Source organism: Tursiops truncatus, chromosome 12, assembly GCF_011762595.2.
Source record: "Tursiops truncatus isolate mTurTru1 chromosome 12, mTurTru1.mat.Y, whole genome shotgun sequence".
NCBI lineage: Eukaryota > Metazoa > Chordata > Mammalia > Artiodactyla > Delphinidae > Tursiops > Tursiops truncatus.
Window position 1 is genome coordinate 59,276,965 of NC_047045.1, and position 5,731 is coordinate 59,282,695.

The following is a 5,731-nucleotide window of genomic DNA, read 5'->3' on the forward strand; positions in this document are numbered from 1 at the left end:
CCCAAAGATTCGGGCATATTTGACTAATTCTGGAAAGCAACCTTCCACCGGATCTGTTTACCAGGGAGTTCAGGGAGTTGCTTGAGAAGGGACTCATCCCAAGCAGAGAGGGAACTGAAGTCTACAGGTTTAGTCAATGACAACAGACCACCATCAGAGTGGAGCAATGTTGAAACCTTGGGATAAGGCAAGAAATAAAAGAGCCTGTGAAGCCTTTAAAGAACTGAGGCATTGAGGGTATGAACTACCAGCCGCCACAGGGCTCCCTGGGCAGACATCAACTTCAGCAAACTAAGAATCGCATCCTTAGAACTGCATTTATACAAGCACAGGGGCATGGCTACTGCTGTTGCTCTGGCCAGGAAGAGAAAGGGAATGTGGAGAGAGAGGAACAAAATGGTGGACATGGAGGCCAAGAAGAGTGGGTCTTGGTACCATGTGAGGCACAGGCATTTCAGGGGAGTTACATTACTGCAGGGTGATCAAAGGCAAACTTCCTGTTTTGTGACCCCACTTTTATCCCTAGCATAGAGGAGCCTGGAATACATGGTTACATCTGCTTCCTGGGGTTTGTTATATAAATCCCAAATTCACATCTGGAATCTGACCCCTGTTTACTGTTCTAGCTTTACCTTCCATCACTGCCATGTCACTCACCCACTTCCAACCGGACACATAAAAGCTGCCTCTAGAATCCTCAAAAGAGAGCCCTGCTGTTTCCCATCACTGTGCCTTTTCAGATTGCTCACACTCTGCCACACTTGCCTTTTCTTCCCTCCATTCTTCGAAGTATTTTCTGATCCTTCTTCCCACGTGTCCGTCAGATTGCATTGACCCCTCCACAGTGGTACCCACGCCCATGGAATGTTCTGTCCAGACCTCATGATGGCGCCCTAATATTTCAGTGTCTGTCCATATGCTTGTTTTCCTCCAGGAGCCTTTTAAGTGAGGAACAGATTCTGGTTCCTTGTTCTAGCACATTGCCTAGAATATGGCTGAACATGCAATAGTGCTTAATAAATACTTGTAGGAAGAATAAATAGATGCATTTTCAGATCCTCCCGGAAGCATCCTCTTAACAAAGATGGGCTGTGGAGGGAAAGCTTGGCCCCCAGATATGATTGAATGTTCTGCTCTGCCCTGGTATTGAGGCAAAAATAGAAAAGGAGACCATACATGAATACACAAAAGAGAAAGTCTTAAATGGTCTTTATTCTTTCATAAAGTCAGCATGTTGAGGGTGAAGTTATTGCCCTTTGCTTGTCTGTAACTGGCATTGCATCCAAAACACCCTGAGTGCTTAAGAACTATTAAAACTAATATAATCGTATTGAGATTAGGTCAACAAACAGAACATCATTAGCATAATTCATCCTCAAGAGACCCATTCTGCCTTGGCTTGAATCACCCCAGTAAATGAAGACAAAAGAGACAATTTTATCTAAGTGTGCTTTATAAGCTGCCCGAGTTCCCTAGATCAATACCATCTCCCCGCTCAGTTGCATCAAGTCGCAGTTTCCCAGCTGGGAAATTAATTACTGTACAACTGCTTGTCTTAAAACTGTAAGGAAAGCAGGAAGAAATCACAGGTCCATTAAAAACTCAGGGTATAGAGCCGAGAAGAGAATGAAATCAGTGGCAAGAGGTTTCAAATTTGCTTTTTTAATTATTGTTTTTGTAAAAATGATAGTTGCTCCTTATTTAAAGCAAAAGATCAGGAAATGCAAAAAATATGAATAAGAAAGTAAACTTAAAAAATCACCTGAAATTCCACCATCCAAAAATAACACTTGTATGAATTCCGAGAACATCATTCCAGAACCTAGTGCCATTAAAACCTTGAAGGAAGAGCCTGTTGAATAAGAGTTTGCAAAGTAACAGGTGAATTACTTTTGTAAAACTCCTCTTGAAATAAACAGAGTGACTCTAAACCTGCTGGTTACAATCACATTTTTTAGGTTTCTTCTCTACACATGTATCTAAAAAAGAAACAAAATACAAAACTAGAGATTCAGTGAGGTGCTTCTTGAGTTCAGAACATTCAACCAAATTACTCATTCTTAAAAAATGAACCACTTTTTCACACTTTTCAATCAGGAATTCTAAATGTGATGTGTATTTTGAATCCTTACCCATTCTGATACACAGCTTGCCATCAGCCAGCGTGTCTGCATCCATGCTGGGCTTCCTTACCTTGGAACCCTCGCTGCTGTGGAAGGTTTATTTATATTTCCACGTTTGTCAACTGCAAGGGCGGAGGAGGATGGAAAAAAAGAAAGCTCAAGAGACCCTAACAAGCCAATGCAAAGTCCTTGGTATGAACCAGGATTATCTGAAATAGGTTATTTCTTACTTAAGTATGGGAGTATAATTTCCGGTCTACTTGTACCTAAGGTGCAACAATAAAACTAAATATTTATAAAGTTCCTGTCTTCTAGGGAGCTCAAAGAAAAATATTTATATAAGTGATCTCAGCAGTTCTCCAGCATTCAAAGAGGGAAGCTGAAGCATTTCTCATTTCATCTGTTAACTAAGCCTCTTGTGTGGATAGGCTTAGTTAGTAGACGAAAGTTGGCCACTGGTTCAAGTTAATACTGTGAGTCAGTGGCAGAAAAGCCAAAAATAGAACTTTGGTTTCTTTCTTCTTTTTTTTTTTTTTTTGACTACATACTTTCCTTAGCTCTCACCTCATATCCACTAAAAAAAAAAAGTAATTTTTAAAGCTACCAGATCATCATCATGAAACTTTCAGCTGGGCTGTTAATTTTCACACGAGCCAGATGCCGTGATCCGCTATTAGTCCAATATTATACTCCTTATTTTAATAACGGATGATACCAATGATGATGGTGGCACGGACGAAGAAGTGCATTTATTTTTATTATTAAAAAACTGAAATGGGCTTAACTGAGTTCTTGAGGTTACTTTGAAAATATGTGCCAGTTGCCCTTGAAAATCCCTCCATATGAAGATAACAACAAGCAAACCACTTTCTCTGTGCAAAACCTGCACTTCGGTATTATCTATAAACCGCGCTCTGAAATCAAACTGTTTCAACTAGAAAAAGTAATAAAATTTTCTTAGAGGAAAAAAATAATACTGTTTTATTTTTTATCACTAGTTAGAATTTCCGTTTACAAGTAACTATGATGTGTATCAATACCGTGGTAGGGAAGAAATTGATTTATACCAGCACTCAGCCTATAGCATTGTAAAGCCTTTTTAAAAAGTTGTTTGGGCGTTGATGAGAGCAATAGACCCCGGAATTGTGCTCTTTATCAGAGTGATCTTTAGAGGAAGAAAAATAACCATGTTCTCTAAATTTAGTTTCTATGGCAGTGAAGCAACTGAAGCTGTCAGTGATTATGGGAGGAGAAATGAGGGGTGATAAAATGTGCTGAGTTAGTCCTAGGAATATCCTAGGACTTGCCTTGAAAGGAACCTCAAGGACCCTGCCGTCCATACTCTCATCTTGCAGCTGAAGCTAGCAAGTCCTAGAGAGAAGTGAATTGTTATTCAAAGTTACAATTTTTTAATAGATACAAGCAGGAAAGGTGGTTGCCTGACAAAATTAACAATGTTTGGCTCTTTCCACATCCTCCTCTTAACAGTTATTCTTTTGGATGTCTCATGTCCACCACTGGTATTGGTTTACCAAATTTTAACCTCTGTGAACATGTTGGGAGAAAGAAGTCATTGTGAGTACAGTAATATTCTCCTTAGATATTACCCTTCTGGTTATACAGTAGATTTGGTATTTTAAATGCTTGTGCTTCTATGGGCTTATGCTTCTATAACCATCAATTTCAAGAAAAGTCTACGTACTTAGTCGAAATGAGCAACCAGCATCAAGTTCAAAAACTGAATATGAATGAGACGATTCAGTACTACTTGATTCCAAAATTCCATATGAGGTTTTGGAAAAAAATTAAAGAAATCTATACTATAATGAAAAAACATAAAGACTAGAAATATAAAAATGTAATTATTAAAAAACATAATGGGGGACTTCCCTGGTGGTCCAGTGGTAAAGAATCCACCTTCCAATGCAGGGGACTCGGGTTCCATCCCTGGTAGGGGAACTAAGATCCCAAGCCCGCGCGCCACAACTACTGAGCTCACGCGCCCTGGAGCCCGCAAGCCACAGCTAAAGAGAAGCCTGGGTGCCACCGCGACGAAAGATCCTGCATGCCACAATGAAGACCCCGCGTGCTGCAAATAAGACCCAAAGCAGCCTAAAACATAATAAATAAAAAAATAATGAAAGTAATTACAATCATTACTAAGCATAATAAATAATGAAAAGAGGTTCCCTTAAACGCAAAACTGGAATAATTAGCAATTATTTTTCCATGTGGAAACTGGCAAATATAAGACATAGTCTGGGAATGAGTGTTAAACTAGGTTTTGAAGCTCTCTAATCAATTCTTGAATAAAAAAGGAAAAATGTGTGTGTTTATTTCCTATGCTGCAAGATTTTATTTCTTTTCATTTTTAAATCTAAGCTCTAGTCTCAGTTCTTTGGAAATTTCCACATTTAAATATCCAAATTAGAAGTTAAAGAAATTAAAGATTAATTAACTTAGAAATTAAAGATTAATCGACTTAGCCTTACATAAACACAATTTGGTCTTCAAAAGGCATCTTTTTTTTCTTTAGGTAATTAAACAAATAAAACAAATAATCAGGTTGACTGTCACTGTTAATTGACTAGATAACTGCTGGTCAATCACCTCACTTACAGCAGAGTTTGCCCCAAAAAGAGCCTATCAAAACCCCAGGCCATTACAAAAAAGCCTTAGGAGTAAAACCATTAATGTTAATGAGAACACAGGAGCATGACCAGAGGGTAATTTCTAGGGAGCCCTACACTTGAGGAGAATTTCCCTGTATTCACGACCTCTTCATCTCTACTCTTCACCTTCCCATGTGTTTATGGAAGTTAATATTTGGTAAAACTAATGCCAACAGTGAGCTTGACACACCAAAAGAATAAAGAATAACTGTTAAAATGAGGATATGGGGAGAGCCAAGTATTGATAGCCTTAGAAGTAAAATCATAATAATCATAACGATCATCACAATAATACCAATATGTTTATTAAAGTGACGCAGGCATGTTACATGAATTGTCACATTTAATCTTTAGAGTAACTTTATGAAGTCAGTGTTTTTTTTCTCCCTATTTGAAGGAAACTGGGGGAAAAACGTTTTTCAACTTCTATAAAAGCAACGACAACAGGATCTTCTCTCAACTGTAAAGGAAGAAATTTCTTATAATATTAAATATTTATTAATAACCATAAACTGTTACATGTCTTAGAAACTTCTTTACACCTCTTTGTTTTTCTGTGGAAACCATAAACACAGTCCCCCAAATGCTACGAATTATGCAGTCAAGTTTCCCACACTTGGGGAAATCGCATGGGTCAGCACATCCAAAGGGCAATGGATAAACCTCCCCCTGGGAAAACTACCTTCGAGATCATGGTACCTCCCCTGCCAGGTATGTATTTTTTTTTACATCTCTTATCAAACAACTCTACTGGTAGTATTTTTATTGAATATAAATAAAATAAACAAAAACTCACAGGTAATCAATTTGCTGCAAATATTTGGAGCTTTTCTTGACACAAGTTTCTAAAACTGTATGTGGTTACTGAGTTCCTTGAGGAGTGTCTATATACTAAGATTGGTTCAACGGCAATGGAACATATAAAAATTTAATGTT

At 38.1% G+C, this 5,731-nt stretch overlaps 1 non-coding gene across 1 annotated transcript; it reads right to left on the reverse strand.

The window, feature by feature from the left end:
- Positions 1 to 5,351: 5,351 nt before the first annotated feature.
- Positions 5,352 to 5,514, reverse strand: LOC117307543 (U1 spliceosomal RNA). Its single transcript, XR_004521315.1, has one exon. It is a non-coding gene; the product is annotated as a U1 spliceosomal RNA (small nuclear RNA).
- Positions 5,515 to 5,731: the final 217 nt, after the last annotated feature.